Genomic DNA, 18,553 nt, shown 5'->3' on the forward strand with positions numbered 1-18,553 from the left:
TAGGGTAAAATACATGCATTTCTGAAAAACACAGAATTGGATGACTAAACTACAAAATATTTCTGACTCAAAGCAAATCCCAAGTGTTATCAGTATCATCATCAGTGTGAGCAGTAGCCCCTCGTGACCAGTGTCCCCGGAATGATTCTGGATCCCCAGTGTCACCATCCCCGGCATGAGCAGTGAGACCAGTGTCCCAGTATGGCCCATGTCACCATGCCCAGTATGAGCAGCCTCTCCGGGGTGACCATCTCTAGCATCCCAGGTCACCAGTGTGTCCAGCATCATGAGGAAGGTGAGTCTGCAGAGGGGAGAAGAATTCAGTGAGAATTATTGTTCTAAGTCATCTTTGGACAACGGGGAAAACTGCCCTCCCTGGTGTTCTTTTGAGGCTTTAAGGAAACTGGTGGCTGTCTTCCTCTGTTTTCTGTTACTGTAGCCCAATACCACAGACTGGATAATTTATTAAGAAAAGAAATCCATTTCTTGGAGACTAGGAAGCCCAAAGTTGGGGGCTGCATCTGATGGGAGCTTTCTGGTTGGAAAGGAACTCTCTGCAGAGTCGTGAAGTTGTGCAGGGCAGCTCATGTTGAGACAGAGAAAGTGTATGAGCTTGGGTCTCTCCTTCTTTTCTTATAAAGGCACTAATGCAAACCCAGGAACCCCACTCCCATACCTCATCTAATCCTAATGACCTCCCAAAGACCCTCACCTCAAATACCATGTAACATTGAGGACTAATTTTCTTTTTTTCTTTTTCTTTTTTAGACAGGCAGAGTTAGACAGTGAGAGAGAGAGAGACAGAGAGAAAGGTCTTCCTTCCGTTGGCTCACCCCCCAAATGGCCGCTGTTGCCAGCGCACTTCGTCAATCCAAAGCCAGGAGCCAGGTGCTTCCTCCTGGTCTCCCATGCGGATGCAGGGCCCAAGCACTGGGGCCATCCTCCACTGGCCTCCCAGGCAACAGCAGAGAGCTGGACTGGAAGAGGAGCCACTAGGACAGAACTGGCGCCCCAACCGGGGCTAGAACTCGGAGTGCTCGCGCCTCAGGCAAAGGATTGGCCTAGTGAGACATGGCACTGGCCTTTTTTTTTTTTATTTAAAATTTATTTGAGAAACATAGACACAACACCCCCCCCCACCTGCTGGTGCACACCCTCAAATGCCCACAACTGCCGCCCAATCCCCAAAGGGCATGGCATGGCCTTCTGCTCTGGCCGCCCAATCCCAGGAGCATGGGGCTGGGCCCTCTGCACTGGCCTCCCTATCCCAGAGGGTGGGGCGGGGCCATCTGTTTCAGCCACACCCAACCCTGCTCCCACCCTCTACCCATCCAGGCAGGTGCTCCGGGACCACAAAGGCCTGCAGACGCTGCTGCAGCACCTGACCTTGCACAGCCTGACCATTGTGAGCAATGCGTGCGGCATGCTCTGGAACCTGTGGGCCCGCAGCGCGCAGGACCAGGAGCTGCTGTGGGACCTGGGCGCCGTGGGCATGCTGAGCAACCTGGTGCACTCCAAGCACAAGATGATCGCCATGGGCAGTGCCGCCTCCCTGTGCAACCTGCTGGCCCACCGGCCTGCCAAGCACCAGGCGCCGCCAAGGCCGTGTCCCCTGGCACCTGCGTGCCCAGCCTCTACGTGGGCAAGCAGGGGCGCTGGAGGCGGAGATCGACGCCTGGCCCCTGGTGCAGGCGCCTGGCCTCCTAGAGATGCAGGCCCTGCCCAAGGCCGCCGAGGCCACCGCCAAGAGGCCGCTGCCACCCCTGCGGCACCTGGACTGACTATGCCTCCGACTCGGGCTGCTTCAACGACGACGAGGCACCATCCCTGTCCGCTGCCACCGCCAAGCCCGCCAGCCCGGCCGTGCTGTTCTTCCTGGGCAGCCCCTTCCTGCAGGGCCAGGTGCTGGCCCGCGCCCAGCCAGTCCGCTGCGGCCTGGAGCCTGAGAAGGAGGTGGGTGGCGAGGTGGCCGTGGCGGCCAAGGCCAAGGCCAAGCTGGCGCTGGCACTGGCGTGGATCGACCATCTGGTGGAGGACATCTGGGCCTTGCACACCTCGTCGACCGACAGCTTCAGCCTCAGCTCCGGGGACCCCGAGCAGGATGCACCGAGGGAGGGCCGGGCGCAGTCCTGCTCCTTCTGCCGCGGCCCCGAGAGCAGCCGGCCGGAGGTAGGGGGCTGGGTGCATGCCCTGCTCCGGCTCCAGGCGGCCCACGCCAGCATGTCCAAGGACAGCTTTAACAGTGGCAGCACCAGCTACTGCCCGCGGGAGCACATGCGACCCTGCCCGCTGGCCGAGCACCGCGAGGAGCTCCTGGGCGGGCAGCTGCAGCCAGCTTGGCTCGACCTCGACCCAGGGGGCAGCCAGGCCGAGGGGCCCACCCGGGATGCTGCCAGCACCGACACCCCTGTGCACACCATCAAGCTGTCACCCACCTATCAGCACGCGCTGCTGCTGGAGGCCAAGGGTAGGGCAGGCGTGGGGGCCCCCCCATGGCCCCAAGGCACACACCCCCGCGGCCTGGAAGCAGGCCTGGCTGCCAGCAGAGGGCCTGAGCCAGGTGCCCGAGAAGCTGGGGGCTGGCCGGCCGCCCCCAGAGGCTGGTAGCACAGGAGGGGCCCCTCTCACTGTCCCGCTGCAGCTTGCTGTCCTCGCTGTCCTCCGCCAGACGCCCGGGACCCTGCGAGGCTGGAGACCTGGACAGCGACTCCTCCCTCGAAGGCCTGGAGGAGGCCAGCCCCAAAGAGGCAGAGCTGGGTGGGACCTGGAGGGCCCTCCTCCCTGCCCATTGCCATCCCGGCGCCCCAGCGTGGCCTCGGCCAAGGCCTGGGCATGGAGGATGCCACGCCATCCAGTTCTTCCGAGAATTGTGTGCAGGAGATACTGCTGGTCCTGAGCCGCTGCATCTCTGTGAGCTCCCTGGGCAGCTTCCAGAGCCTGTCCATTGCCAGCTCCATCCCCAGTGACCCCTGCAGTGGGCTGGGCAGCAGCACAGTGAGCCCCAGCGAGCTGCCCGACAGCCCCGGGCAGACCATGCCACCCAGACGGCTTCACCGTGGAGAAGCCAGACGAGAAATTCTGCGCCTCCAGCCTCAGCATGCTTGCCCTGCACGAGCACTCCTAGCAGCAGGACATGGCGATGCAGCTGCTGCCGCCCACCTGCCCCAACCACGGCACTGGCAGGGGTGGAGGTGGCGCCGGGCGCTGCTGGGGAGAAGTCGCTGGATGCCAGGAGGGGCCGGCACCCACAGGCTCCTGCAACCACATGGCCGCGGACCAGGAGCTGGAGCTGCTGCGGGAGTGCCTATGGGCCGCAGTGCCCGCGTGACTCCGCAAAGTGGCCTCGGTGCTGGTGCCTGGCCGCCGGGCGCTGCCCGTCCCTGTCTACAAGCTGGTGCCCCAGAAGATGACTCGTGCACTGACTTGGTGGAGGGCACGCTGGTCAGCTTCTCCAGCGTCGTGTCCCTCAGCGATGAGACCCTGAAAGGGCCCCCCAGGGAGCAGCCCCGAGGCTGGCTGGACAGGCAGGAGCCCCCCGGCCTCACGGCCCCCTCTAGCCAGGTCTCGGGGCACCAGCTCAAGGCCGGGGGCACCAGCTGGAGCCCGGAGCAGGCCCGAGGCACAGGCAGGAGCCGGGGCGGGCTGGAGCTGCCCCTGGCCCGGCTCCCAAGTGCCCATTTGGACTGGACTTGGGGTGAAGGGGGGCAGTCCCTGTGCCTCAGGACGCCCACCGAGGAGGCCAGGTACTGCTTCTAGGACTCTGATGGGGCCGCCCCCGCGGTGACCATCCGCCATCCCGCGGGCTCTGAAGCGGGGCGGGAAGGAGGCCAGGGCTCCAGCCAAGGCGGCCGCTCAGGCCCAGCTGCACCCCCAGGCCCAGCCCCGGGTGATCTCCAACGAGACCCCACCTTGCTACTCCCTGAGCTTCTCAGCCAGCTCGCTCAGCGAGCCCGAGCCCTATGAGTGGCCGGCCAGCCACCTGGGAGGCTGGGAGCCCATGGTCCCCCAGGCCCAGCGCCGGGGAGGTGGACACGACAGCTCCCCCAGCTGGCGTTCTGAGGACTGCATCGGCTCAGCCATGCCCAGGCACCGGTCTCCGGCCTCTGGTCCTCACTGCTGCAAGGCCCGGGCTGCCAGGCAGAATGAGTGGCCTGCAGCGGCACCCCGGGACTGCAGCCAGGAGGCGGCCAGCTCATACCGGGCCACCGACCTGGACAGCATGGAGTAGCCCGCCATCCAGGAAGGCACCAACTCCATGGTCACGTGGCTGCACCAGGCGGCTGCGGTGGCCCCCCGCGAGGCCTCCTCCCAGTCCGACTCCCTCCTGTCCCTGGGTCTGCTCTGGAGGACTAATTTTCAACATGAGTTTGGACACACACACACACAGAGACAATAGCAATAGCTTTGTTTCCTTATTGTCAAATAACTAAGCCAAATATTGTGGCTTGATTTCTATAAATGAATCCCCTGAAATGTATATTTAGATATGTATTAATAAAATCAGAAAAGTAATGCTGATTCCATTGGGGGTGACAATGAGGTATACAAAGAGATTTTTCACTAATTTTTAAAAAATTTTATATTTCCTTTTTTTAAAGATTAAGATTTTATTTATTTATTTATTTGAGAGGTAGAGTAACAGATAGTGAGAGGGAGAGAGAGAAAGAAAGGTCTTCCTTCTGTTGGTTCATTCCCCAAATGGCCACAATGCAGGAGCTGCACTGATCTGAAGCCAGGAGCGAGGAACTTCTTCCCAGTCTCCCAAGTGGGTGCAGGGGCCCAAGGACTTGGACCATCTTCTGCTTTCCCAGGCCGCAGCAGAGAGCTGGATTGGAAGAAAAGCAGCCGGGACTCAAACCGGCGCACATATGGCATGCCGGCATCACAGGTGGAGGATTAATTTACTGTGCCATGGCCCTGGCTCCAGATTTTTTCATTTAATTTGTATGTTTTTAAGGATTGCTGTGTGATAGAGTATTTGTTTCAGTATTTGTGGTATCAATTGTAATGATATGATTTTGATGATTTGATATTTTGCTGTTTTTCAGATATTCAACAGTAAGGCTGTCATACTTTTTTTTCAGGGATAATAAATCTATTTTAATAACGTTACTTTTGACAGCGGTTTTTGTCCATGAATATAAAGATAACTCTCGACAGCCCCCCCCCCGCTCTCTTACAAACTGGGGGTTGGGCTGCCCTTGCCAGGAAGTGAGAAAGCTGCAACATGGACAGTCTGTGCCTCCCACTTGGAGAAGGGGACTCCACAACGTGTTGGGAAAAAAGACCTACACGTTCAAATTCCTGGTTGTACACCTACCTGTACATTGGTGTCAATTGAATGGCTCAAATTAAACAAATATAGATTCCATATATACAAATATTCTATTATGTATAGGTATAGTATATCTATTGTAAAAGGAAAAAGTGTTTAAACTTTTGACTGTGCATGCACGGCCCAAATCTGGTTCTCACTCCTTAATCCCAAAGTGTGAACAGGTCCCCCTCTAACCCGCTGTGCCAACTTCACCCTGACCCTGCCCTTCTGTGCATGGCCTGTCGCCCCCACGCTGCAGCTCCTGGGCTCCTCTCCTTAGTGTGACTGCGCCAGCTCCAGAGCCTCTGAGCCCAAGACAGTGCGGGATGACCTGCAGCCACCTTAACCTCACTTCCTTAACTGCACTTTAACCCTCAGAGACTTCTGCCTGCAACAAAGTTATAAACTACAAGCCCGCACGCAGGAGGCAAGGCCTCCCCTCTCTAAGAGAAAAGACAGCAGGATTCTAGCTCCTGGAGTCTGCTAAGTTTCAAGTCAGTTTCTCAGCACAGCACCGGAAACGCCGTGGGCCCGGCCTGTGCTGTGTCCCGGTGAGCTAAGCCTCCACCTGCAGAGCCGGCTTCCCCCATGGGCGCTGGTTCCTGTCCCGGCTGCCCCTCTTCCGTTCTGGCTCTCTCCTAATGGGCTGGGGAAGCCATGCAAGATGGCCCGAGGGCTTGGGGCCTGCTCCTGCCTGGGAGACCCCTTGTAGTGGCCATCTGGAAAAAGAACCAGAGCATGGAAGACCTTTCTCTCTCTCTCCCCTCTCTGTAATTCTCTCTCTCCAATGAATAAACACCACAGTAAGAATGAAAGGCCTGGAGTTACAAACACCAGGAGGCTGTGGTCCCGGAGAGCGCCCCCTGCCGCCCGGGCTCCGCAGCCCCGCGGCCTCCTCCAGGGGCCCGGCCCTTCCCGCCCTCCAGGGAGCTGTGGGCGCGGCTCCCGCATCCTCCTCCCGAGGAGCGGCGTCCTGAGCCTGGGGCCGGCGCCCGTCCTCCTGGAACCCTGTCCCTCGGCGCGGGGTCCGCCCCGCGTCCGCGGTTCCCTGTCTTCTCCTCTGACTCCGGTTCCGGAAGGCGGCCCTCAAGTGACCCCGCACCGCTGTCCCCGTTCCGGAGCCCTGGCGCTGGGTCCTCCATTGTCCACAGCTCTGTTTTCTGAAGCGGGGTCCGCATCCGGGTTCCCCAGGGGGGCGGCAGCCCCCAGGGCCCTCGGCGGCCTGCAGGCCGCGCTGGGGGTCGTGATGGCGCCCTCGGGACGAGGGGCCTGGGCTGTGTGAGGGGCTGAGGGCAACGGGCGGGTGGGCAGGGCTTGCGGAGGGCGGGAAAGCGCTGGGCCGCGCGGCGGTGGGCGTGGCCTGTGGGAGCCCAAGGTCTGGTGCGGGGTTGTCCCGCGTGTCCGTGTCCCCGCCCTTCCCAGCTGTGTGGGAGCTGATGGAGGAGCGGGTGCGTGGCGCTGTGGCGTGTGGGGTTTCCCCTCTGTGGATTTAATGATCGCTCTGCCACCTCGAGCTCCGGCTTCTGTTTTTCCCTCTGGGAATCCCGACCCTTCCTCCCTTGCCCGTGGACCACTCTTCCCGGGGTCTCTCTGGCCCGGATCCTGAGGGAGCAGCAGAGTCAGGAGGAGAAACCAGCGCTGCCCTGGGGGAGCTCTTTGTGTCCCCTCTGCCCTGGCCCCTCGCTGAGCTGCTGTTACTGTCAGGCTGTGGTGCCCTGAACTCCAGCGTGTGTGTGTGCGCATGTGCGTCCACGCACTTTCCTCACGGAAATGTATTGATAAAGAAGTCATTAGTCCCTGACCCCAATCACCAGTGCCATAAACCACAGCATGGGTCCCGTTATTTCCCTGTTACATGCGTTGATTGGGGAGTTGGGATCACACGTGGGAACTTAACCCACTGCACCGCCCTGTGTTCCGGCTCCGTCATCAATGTTGTTAAAGACGCAGGTACAGAGCACAGTGCAGAGGCAGGGTGGAGCCATGAATGAGGAACCTGCTGGAGGCTGTATTTAAAAGACTGCTGTGGCCAGCGCAGCAGCTCGATAGGTTAATCCTCTGCTTGCAGCGCCGACACCCCGGGTTCTAGGCCAGGTCAGTGCTTGGGCCCTGCACCAGCATGGGAGACCAGGAGAAGCACCTGGATCCTCGCTTCGGATCAGCGCGGTGCATCGGCCTCAGCGGCCATTTGGGGGGTGAACCAACCGAGGGAAGACCTTTCTCTCTCTCTCACTGTCCACTCTGCCTGTCAAAAAATAATAATAATAAATAAAATTTTTAAAAAAAGAATAAAAATTCTCTAAAAAACAAAAAGCCTGCTGCCTGTTGTCAGGGCAATTCCTGGGGACCCGATGTGCAGAGTGCAGACGTCCCTGTGAGGTCCAGGGTGCAAACCCGCCCTTTGGGAGCCACCTCTGCCCGCTCATCTCAACTGCTGCTGTCCGGGAGCCCTCTCAGAAGTTGGAGGAGTGACCCCAAGTGCCCACGGGGAAGCTCAGCTTCCCTGAATTTCATGGAGGTTGCTAGGGCTGGGTGCTTTGAAAATGCAACATAGTGTGCTTTTCCTGTTGTTTTCCTGTGGCCTCCAGGACTGGGTTAGACCTGGGGCCTGTAGAAGGATGGGGGAGGGGAAACCCAGCTGACAGCAGGCATGGAGTCCCTGTGTCTCTGTGGCTGTCCTGGAGTGCAGAGGGGGAGGAGGGGCATGCTCATCAGGAGAATCCTGGAGGCCCGGGAAGAGCCCTCAGCACACAGCTGCCTCAGAGAGATCCGCTGGCCTCTTCCTTCTCTTTCTTGCTGGGCAGGGAACAGAATTGGAGTCTGGCTGAGCTTGTCTGAAATCCACTGTGTGAAGGTGACAGTCATTGTCCAGAGGATCTTCAGGGACTCAGTGCACCAGGAACTGGAGACAGGAAGAAGGCACGAGTGCACTCTGACAGACCAGCAGGCACTGCAGCCCCCAATTGGAGGACACTTGAGCCCACCCTGAGTGACAGACCCTGGGCTGCACAGGTGACACCACTGGCCCTAGGAACTAGACACTGCCCGTGGACAGGATTCTGCTGTCCCTGGACACTGTGAGGATCTTGAGATGGGCTGTAATTATGTTACAGGAGCCAGCATGGATTTTCCCAGTGCCTGCTCCTTGGGTCTCTCCTTTCACATCAAGAGCTGGTGTCACTGTTTCAGAATGGCCAGTCCATGGAGATCTTCCTACATGGTGGAGCCAGGGAAACTGAGAAAGCAGATGTGGGGCCCTCAGTGTTCAGAACGTAGAACATTCATCACACATGGGAAGGGGTTTGGCAACAGCATGTCCTTGGTTGGACAAAACAGCCTGAGGTGGCCAACTCTGCACGAGGCCTCCTGTAGACAAGTAGAAATACAACCCAAAGGTGCCCACACATGTCTGTGAACAACCCGTCCCCAGGATATCAAGTACTTGGGTTCCTGCCACCCACACAGGGAGACCTGGATCGAATTCCCTGCTCCTGACTTTGGCCCCAGTCCAGCCAGGCAGTTGCACACATTCGAGGACTGAAACAGAGGGTGGCAGTACTCTCTGTGTCTCTCCCTCTCAAACAACTAGTTTCTGTGATGGAGCAGTGGTTTACTAGCCCAAGCATTCACCTGGAATGCCGGCATCCTATATGGACACCTGTTCAAGTCCTGGTTGCTCCTCCTCTGATCCAGCTCTCTGCTATGGCCTGGGAAGGCAGTAGAAGATGGTCCAAGTCCTTGGGCTCTTGCACTCATGTGGGAGACACAGAAAAAACTACTGGTTTATGGCCTCAGATTGGCCCAGCTCTGGCCATGGTTCCCAATTGGGAAGTGAACCAGTGATTGGAAGGCCTTCTCTCTGTCTCTGCCTCTCCATGATAATTCTCTTTGTTTCAAACTCTGCCATCTGGGCCCAGGAGGGTGGCAGCATTATCCCAAACATTTCCGGAGCCTCTACTCCTGGTCCGTGCAGTGTCCCATGGCTTCTGTCTTGCCTGTCAGCCTGGGTAACAGATGCAGGAGCCCTGATTATCTTGGAATCCCCTTCAGGGTCACCTTCATTCTTCTTGACAAAAACTGCATGTTGTCAACTGATGCCCTGCATTACTCCGTCCTCTCCATCCAGGAAGGCCGTCAGCCCACTTTCATTTCAAAACCATTCCGCTCACCCTTGGTGAAACCTACAGATTCTGTCCATGTCATACAAGCATCTTTTTCAAGGCACAGCCTAGCCACACCCTGGTGTTCTCTTCCAGAATACATTTCATTTGTTGTAATATGGATAGACTCTCCAAATCTTCAAATTCTAGTTTCGTTTTGTTCAGAATTCCCAGAAATTAAATTCTCTTTTTGGACGTTACTATAAAGAGTCAGATGGCCATTGGCCAGTGCTGTGACATAGAAGCCTAAGTCCCCACCTGCAGTGTCAGCATCCCATATGGGCACCAGTTCAAGTCCAAGCTGCTCCACTTCTTATCCAACTCCATGCTAAGGTGCCTGGAAATTAAGCGGAAGTTGGACCACTTGCTTGGACCCCACACACATCTGGAAGAAGCTCCTGGCTCCTGGCTTTGGCCTGACCCTGCCCTAGCTATTGGGGATTAACTCAGCAGCTGACAATCTCTCTCCCAGTATGTCTGTATCTCTCCCTTTCAAATAAATTCTTTTGAAACACTGCCAGAAGGCAAGCCCCTGAATCAGCACTTTGCTTAGAATTCACCTCCATTTAATGTCCAGTTTCATTCCTGGCAAGTTATACCTTTTAGAAAAATGCCAGAAACCAAGTTCCCTGCCTCTTACAAACAAGGTTCACCTTGTTCCTCGTCTTCAATCACATCTATTCCTCATTTCCACTGCAGACCTCACCAAAATCCCCATTCCCATCCATAGCTCAGTGTGCATCTGAAAACGCCTCCAGTGGGGACCTGATCCCCAGGGGCAAAGCTGCTTCTGTCCTTGCAGGATTCATTAGACCTGCACCTCAAGTCTCAGGATGCTAATCTGTGTCTGGTGAGACCCTGCAAGGACTTACGGAATATGGACAGTTGTCCATGAAGCTCTGTGTCAGATGGGGTCTGGGATCACTTGCAGGCACTAAAGTCACCATTGCTAACGTCCTGTACATAAATGGGTAGCATTTGCATTGGACCAAATATTCTCCCATATGTTTTCAGTTGTCCCTAGATATCTTATAATACCTAAAGACACTACGACATAAATGGTATATTGTGTGTAGAAGAATTCAAGGGGAAAAAGATGGTATATGGCCAGTACAGATGCATTCTTTTTCATTTTTCAAAATCACTGCGAATGGAATCTGCACTTGTGGTCCCCTGGATCCCAAAGGCATCATGGGATAAGGCACTGTGTCATGTGGTCATGTAGGCTAGGAAGTTCCAAGACCTGCTGGCAGATGGCTGGCCTTCCAGGAGAGACACTTGGATTCTGGCCTGGAGTCCCAAGTGCAGGAATGGAAACATTCAAGGCAGCCAAGAGGTTTTTCCTGAATTTGCAGGCATTTGGGGAGTGAACCAGTAGATGGAAGGTATTTCTCTCTCTCTCTCCACCCCAGCACCACCACCTCCCTCTCCCTTTTCTCCCACTGTTCATCCTCTGCCTCTTCACTGTAATGCTGTTTTTCAATAAACATTTTTTTAAAGAAGGCAGGTGCTGACATCGTGGGACCCTGGGTAAAGCCATCAGTGTGACAGCGGCTTCCATGTCAGAGTGCCTGGTTCAAGACCCAGCTGCTTCTAAGCCATATTTCCTGTAGTAATGGGAGGAAGCAGATGGCTCAAGTTGTTGGATTCCTTATTTCAGCCCAGTTTAGCCGTGGCTGCCGCAGGCATTTGAGACGTGAATCAGATGGAACATCTCTGTGTGTGTGTTTCATTCTATGTAGCTCTCCCTCTCTCTTATGTTTGCCTTGCAGATAAATAAATCAGTCTCTTTAAATATTGGAAAACCTGGTTCTGGCACTGTGGTATAGTGGGCTTTGCCTCCACCTACAGTGCCTGCTTCCCATGTGGACTCTGGTTCAAGAGCCGACTGTTCCTCTTCTGATCTGGCTCTCTGCTATAGCTTGAGAAAAGCAGTCTACTTCATATATAAATAAAGAGAGAGAGAGAGAGATACAAGGGTAAAACATCGGCACACCCAATATGAGATGTAATGTATTATAACACTGAAATTAAAAAATCCAAGTGACAGAGAAAAAAATTCAATGGTATGGGCTAACAGGATATTTGCAATAACATTCCACGTTGGGGTGAGAATGCTTTTGAACTACAGAATGCCAGGATCCAGTCTTCAGGAAGAATTCTATTAGAAATCTAGTATTAGACTTGAATATAATAACTGACACAGGCATGAATGGTTAACGCATGGTAAAATTGTTAAAGGAAGGCCATTTTCAAACAGGAGATTTATACATCTTCCAAGCAGCACTCTCCAAAGATTTTATTTCAACTCTGAAATTTTATTATCCAAAGTGTATGATTTTTACAGAACAAAAGTAAAAGCAGGTATCAAAATCAGCAAAGAGTTTGTAAAATTTCTGCAGAGATTTTCACCTAAGTTAGGGCTGGTGAAAGTGGTATCCAAGGTAAAACCTAGATGACTGCTGATTTGTCTCTTGGCATAAATTACCAGGCGGTTTGTTCTGGAGGTACTGAATAACTTGTCATCATCAGTGGTCAGTTGTTGAGAACCAATTCGAGTTGTCAAACAAATCCAAAAAAATTTTTACATTTTTTTTGTTGCATTGTGGCATTTTACTGAAGTGGCATTTATTTTTTTCTTCTTGGTAATTTCTTTTTGTTTTGAAATTTTTTCATTTCTTTGCAGCATTTTCTTATTTAGAAAGATAATTGAATTGGCATTGTACGTTGTTTCCTTAGTATTGCTATTTTTGTTTTAAGTTTCAAATTTTTGCAAAGTTGTTAAATTTGAATTATTTGGCATTTTCTCCATTAAATGAAACAGTGAATAGGAATGACATTTTACACTTGTCTGAATAATTGCTTTTCTCTTTTGTCATTTGTAAAGTATAATCATTTTTAAATTTAAAATTTTTTTAACATTTTTGTATTTACAAAAACACTGAACTTAAATGGAATTTTACTTTTTTTGCTGAGTTCAAATTTTTGAAAAAATTTTAAATTATATATATTTCTAACTTTTTCCTATTTAAAAAGTTACTAAAATGAAGTGGCATTTTAATTTTCCTATTACTATCTTCCTATTTTTTGTTTTTTATTGTTTTAAAGTTTTTAAAATTTTTAATTGAATTTTTTCAGTATTCTCCTTTCAAAAACACTTAAATGACATTTTTTCTAATTTTTTCTTTTTAAAATTTTTAACAATTTTTAATTTTTTTTAAATCTTTCCTTTTAAAAAAACAAGCAGTACCATTTTTCTTTTCTATTTTTACTTAAAATTTTTTTTTCTTTTCAAATTTTTAAAATTTTTTTGGAATTTTTCTTTTTATAAACACTTAACTAAAACAGGGAATACATATTGGGACCTGAATCAAAATTTTTGAGATTCCAGTTACACTCCTGGACACTGGAAACACTTCTGGGCCTGGACAGCGATATCTTAATGAGAAGTTGTAGATTTTAGGAGCCCAAGATGTGCTGACAGGGTGTCTAAGGCAGCTGTTACACTGAGAGGAGGCACACTCAGGTGGAAACATAATTCCCTCCCTAGGATCCCAATTTTCATGAAAGGAAAACAATTGTGTCATCACAGGTATGACAGACAGTGGAAGTAAGAATGGTAGCTGTGAGAAACAGGTCCACCACAGGGCAGCGGTGCCATTGGCTCGGATTATTCTTTCACCAGGAGCACGTACTAAGCAGCGGGCATCCAGAATCTGTGAGGACTCGGCTTTCCATGTCAGGCTGGGGGCAGGCATATGGCCCCTCCTCGTCCTGCAGCTGCCTCAGGCTGGCAGGAACACGGCCTTGCTGTTTGCTGGGGCTCTGGATGCCTTGGCCCACATCCTGCATCAGGAGCCCCCAGTTCTCCTGCAACACTGAGTGGAGTTGGCAGGACCAGTAGCTGTAAGAGATGAGCGTCCTCGTGACGAGGTCCTGCCCGCATCTGCGCTGCCTGACTCTGGATGTGGAGAGAGGAGTGTTCAGAGAGGTGTCTGGTTCCTTGATGCAGGCTCAGTCCACCTCGCCCACCTGGGCCCTCCCGGCCACACTGCTGCATTCATCACCATGAACTTGCTGTTATCATGCCCATGGAAGGCCGCCTCTTGTGTTGATGACCGGACCTCCGCCAGGGCCGCTGCTCACTCCCTTTTTGCTCAGGCTCTGAGGGGTCACCCTCTCCACAGTTGTCAGGAACACAGAGGAAGGAGCGCATCTTTAGGATGTACAGATCAACAGACAGCTTTCACCCACTGACCGATGCCAGGGTCAGGGGACCTGATGGGCACACAAGATGTTCTCTGCCTCCTGCAGGGATGTGGGAGGGAGCACACAGCATCCCTGCATCGGGTGCTTGGCCAAAGAGTGAGGCTGAGTGTAAAATTGAGGAAAGCATCAGAGGTCCTCAGGATGCAGACCCCGAGCCAGACACCTGGCCTGCGCCTTCACACAGTCAGCGTTCCCATCATGGAAGACAGCAGAAGGGGGAGATGGTTGGGGTTCAAAAGGAGGAAAGAGACCCTTCCTGTCCTTTTGAGCCCCAAAGTCTCCTCCTCCTGCTGTCCTCTATGCGGAACATTGGCTGTGTGAAGGAGAGGGCCAGCTGTCTGGGTCAGGGTCCACGTCCTGCAGAATCGGATCCTCTCCTCTGCTCACATGCAGCCTTGTGTGCAGGGCGCTGTGTCTCTGACACTGCCCACACCAAGCTCGCCCCATCCAAAGGCAGTGTGTGCCCAGGGTCCTATGCTGTTTGCTTCCAGCTCCTCCTGACCTCAGATCTCAACAGGAGGCAGTTGGAGAGGAGCCAGGTGGTGTTCTCTCTAGAGCAGCTGTGGAGTCAGGCCTGGGTCTCCTTAGGTGTTCACTCGGATTGGAGGTGGAAGACTGTGCCAGCTCTCAGGGAAGCAGCCTAGTGGATAAAAATAGCCGAGGGCAGTTCATGGTGTTGAAATTGCATTCTTGGTGTTCTGGTTGCTGTTGAAGCGGAGCTCCTGTGTTAGATATTTGGAAGAGGTGGGGATGTTACAATCAGCAATATTGTTCTGTCCTTCCAACTGTCTTGGGATCTGAAAGAGGGAGAGAAGAAAAATCAAAGGAGAGCTGGGTCAGGTCCAGGTGAGAGCTGAGCCTGCATCTGGGCCACAGTGGGGCAGAAGCCGGGCAACTCAATTCCAGTGGGGAGACTGGCTGAAGGGGAGCCCTGGGCTGCTGAGAGGGAAGCGGCAGCCAAATGAGCAGAGTCCTGCCCTGAACTCCAGCCCAGCTCTGCAGTGCTGGGGAACCAGGGCCCTTGGCCTCTCCTAACCAGGAGTCGGTGATGTCACCCCACTTCCTCCTGCTCTCTGGGGCATTAGAAATGGATTAGTGTTCTGCAGGAAGCAAAGAGAGCTGGGAGTGTAACCACAGCACAACTCATGTCAATAGAACAGACACCAAGTTTCTCTGAAGATGATTCCACATCTAGTTACACCTAGGACCATTCTGCTGTGTGCCTAATAGCTCACTCACTCAACTCTGAAGGAAACATTAACTTTAAAACAGGCACTCTTCAGTCATCCTAGAGTTTCCCCATTTTTTTTTTTTCAGTTCCCCTAAGAAATTTTCTTTTTGAGGATATCCTGTTTGTATACTGGTCAGAGGGGAGGACAAACATGGGAGAATGAGACCTAAGAATCTGCATTGGAAATTGGCCTAGGAATAAAATGAGATAAAATGTGATTGTTCAATGTGTATTTCTCAACCCAATAGAGGACTTGCAATCAAGTGAGTGGATGGTAAGCAGCATGTTTTAGGGAGAGAAGTTCAACTGTAAACATTTTAACTTGATTATGAGGGGAGGTATCCTATTTTGTGGGTCAGGTTTCTACATGACAAGGATTTCTTACTGTATCTTCTATTTCAAATTATTGATCCAAACAGAGAGGTTACAGTTCTACCCTATCTGAACAAATAGAAATGAGCTATAATCTGTGTGCAGTGTAAGAAGGAATACATACATCTAAGACACACACACAGGATTACCTCTGTCTAGGCGTGAAGGCCCAGGAATCTGAAGGTCAGTGCCCACATGTTGGTCTGTGGTTTTCCCTTCATCTCCTGGCCAGGAAATTGGCACGTGATTTTCCTCTCTGTGGGCTGTGGTTTGCCCTTCATCTCCAGGCCAGGGAACCTGCAGGCCAGTTTGCATTTCCTGGGCTTCCATTTTCCTTTGATAACATTTTCTTTTGGGGTACTTGGGACATCACTGGTGCTGATGCTATGACTCTCACACTTGCTGGTGATGGGATCTTTGTGAATACCTCCCTCCAGCTGGGAACGGGTCTTCCTCTCAGGGGCAGCAACAAAATTCAGTTCTGAAATAGAACCACAGCCGTCAGGATTGGTATTCATGCTCTCTCTCTGGCAGTCAGGCCTGCAGCAGAGGGACCACAAGTAAGGAAAGGGGCCCTGGATAGTCAAGTCCTGCACAAACACTAAAATGTTTTCATTCAGGTTGATTTTATACATATTCACTGATAATTTATCACTAGGCAAAAGTAATAAACATGGCTCAAATGATCACAGTATTCAAGAAAGTTGGACTAATAAAACACACAGCTCTTAAGCTTTTAAGGCACAGAAACCACACTGTGTATCTGTTGAAGGTTTGGGGGGATGGAGCAGGATCATCTAACCTGGAGGGCATTGTGATGAGAGACAAGGACAGGGGACCACTCACAGCTGGAATGAACAACACTAGCACAAGAACACATGCATTTCATACATGCACATGCTTTCCTGAACATACACCAAGCACATCGATTCATAGGATATATGCCTTCAGTGCCTGTCATATAGATAATAATATACATGATGTGGCCATCACTTTTCTGGTCAGTTGAAGTGGGAACCTAGTTACAGGCACCTGAAGAATGGAGAGACAAGCTAAGGTGAAACACAAAAGTCAGGAAGAAATCCCAGTGGGAGGTAAGGCATTGCTTTGGCCTAGCACACACATCTCCCTCCTGAGACAGTGTTGTGCACTTGCCTGCTTCCTCATGACTGCCTAGCCCTGGCACAGGGTGTTTCTGAGACAAAGCCACACAACCACTGGTCTGTGGCAAAGACTAGTTCAAGGCCTCACTGGGACCCTGAGTGCAAAAAGCCCGAGGGGAGAGAACAGGAACTTTCAGGCCATGGGGCACTCCTGAGCTAGAGCTATATCTGGAGTGCCACAATGAGCTGCTGACCCTGCTCAGGGACGACGCACATCTCTGTACCTCTGTACAGAGGAAAAGTGCATGGTCTCACCAAAAAAAGGTGCCTGCTGATCTATAGCACTGGAGGGGGGTGGGGTGGGGGGAGAACTGTCACTTCCAATTCTACTGCAGAACACTGAGAAACAGGGAAGGGCATCTGGATTTCTTGCTTTTCCTACAGAATGATTCGATGAGTGAAGGTGCCTCAAACCCTAAAGATTCCTGCTGAGAGAAAGTGTAGAACCTCATCAAAGCTCAGATTCAAGGAAATTGGACTTTTTCTCTGTCCCCCCCATGAAGCCATACTCCAGGGCTCCTACTCAACAAGAGGCACACTGCCTGTGATGACGTGAGGGACCCCTCAGCCTCACTCAGACACTGAATAGATTCCTGTCCTGGTGCAAGATTATGGAGGCTTTACAGGAGAAAAAAATGCCGAGTGTAGACACTGGATTAAAACTACAAACCTCATATGAGCACAAATCAGTGCTGTAAAGCAGAAGATGAAAACCACACCATGGACACAGGTGCGGGACTGGACTGCTGTGGTTAGCACCAAGCTGCTTCAGAGAAAACAGAGTCTGCTGACCAAGGATACCTAGTGTCAGATAACTAAGGAAACATTGTACAGACTGCCAAAACTTTAAGCCTGAGAAGTTTGGAGGATGCTGTTTACAATTGCAACTGTTGTTAAAATTAAGAGCATCACAGCAACTTGTTAAAGAAGCCTCTCCAAGAGAGATGGTGGTGGCTTGGTGTTTGCCATCATGCTTTCCCATCCACTCCTTCCCTGTCTTGACATCAAAAGCTGCACCTTGAAAGTGGGCCTGGTGACAGCCAAGGGATTCCCCTGTTGGATGACTATGAACAAACTCCATCCAAGAGCCACATCCAGACTAAGTCCCCAGGGACTGAGTGCACAGTGGTCTGTCTCACCCAACACAGGTGCAGCAACCCAAGACTACAGAGGCCACCTGGGAGAGCAGTGGAGTGTTCCCGTTCACAATGGAGCACTCACTGTCTACAACGAGAGCAGAGCAGACAGGCTGTTTCTCCAGTGAGGACCAGGTGCTCCTGGAATGGGAGCAGTCAGAAGCTTCCAGAAGAAGTGCAGGAGTCAAACACATACCGTGAGAGTCTTGTGAGACATCTTGATCTTCAATCTCTGGAATCTCCCTGATGAGACTGGAGGGAGGGAAAGGTGGGTGAGAAACATAGAGGGAACAGAAAGCCCCTTTCCAAGCTGTTCCAAAGAGGAGGCTTCCAGAAGTGGCTGGGCTGAGCAAGGGGCCACCCACAACCTTGTCCCTATCTGGGGAAGACTGGCTTCTAATTCCCTAGTAGTCCATGCTACCGCCTCCGAGTTACCTGGAAGTGTATGTGACAACTTGCTCTTGTACCTCCACTCCATGATATTGATTTTCTGCAAACAAATTCAGAGAGATTGACCAGGTTAAGCAGGTTTTGGTTTAGATATGGGTATCCCGATGGCCACTACTACCAAGGGGACAGATTGTTCTCGTGTGAGAACAGGAGACTGTGACAGAAATCCTCCAGGAGGACTAAGTTGACTACAGGAGATGGGCTGGGTGAGCCATCCTGGGCAAAGGGTCAAATCTCCCTGTTCACAGTTGGATCACCATCTCAATAACCTCTGTCCAGAACCCTTAGAAACAGCCTGCAATGGTCCTCAGGGATTCTAAGCTCACAGCCCAAGAACTTCCTAGGAGGCAAACTGCAGTTGTCAGGCTTCTCTCATTAAAGGATCCAGGTTGCTGACTGTGGAGAGGAGGTAGAACACTGGGAGAGAGCTATGCATGGAGTCTGCATGCCCTGGA

The 18,553-nt window shown here is 52.2% G+C and overlaps 1 long non-coding RNA gene and 1 pseudogene across 1 annotated transcript; one reads left to right on the forward strand and one right to left on the reverse strand.

Annotated features, from left to right (window-relative positions):
• Positions 1–216: 216 nt before the first annotated feature.
• On the forward strand, positions 217–5,075 carry LOC138850342 (adenomatous polyposis coli protein 2 pseudogene; annotated as a pseudogene).
• A 7,640-nt stretch (positions 5,076–12,715) lies between these two features.
• LOC138850378 (uncharacterized) lies at positions 12,716–18,324 on the reverse strand. The gene is made up of 3 exons (XR_011390075.1): positions 17,845–18,324; positions 15,499–15,830; positions 12,716–14,543 (listed from the first exon to the last, which is right to left on the reverse strand). It is a non-coding gene; the product is annotated as an uncharacterized lncRNA (long non-coding RNA).
• Between the last annotated feature and the right edge of the window lie 229 nt (positions 18,325–18,553).

This window comes from Oryctolagus cuniculus, chromosome 7 (genome assembly GCF_964237555.1).
Source record: "Oryctolagus cuniculus chromosome 7, mOryCun1.1, whole genome shotgun sequence".
NCBI lineage: Eukaryota > Metazoa > Chordata > Mammalia > Lagomorpha > Leporidae > Oryctolagus > Oryctolagus cuniculus.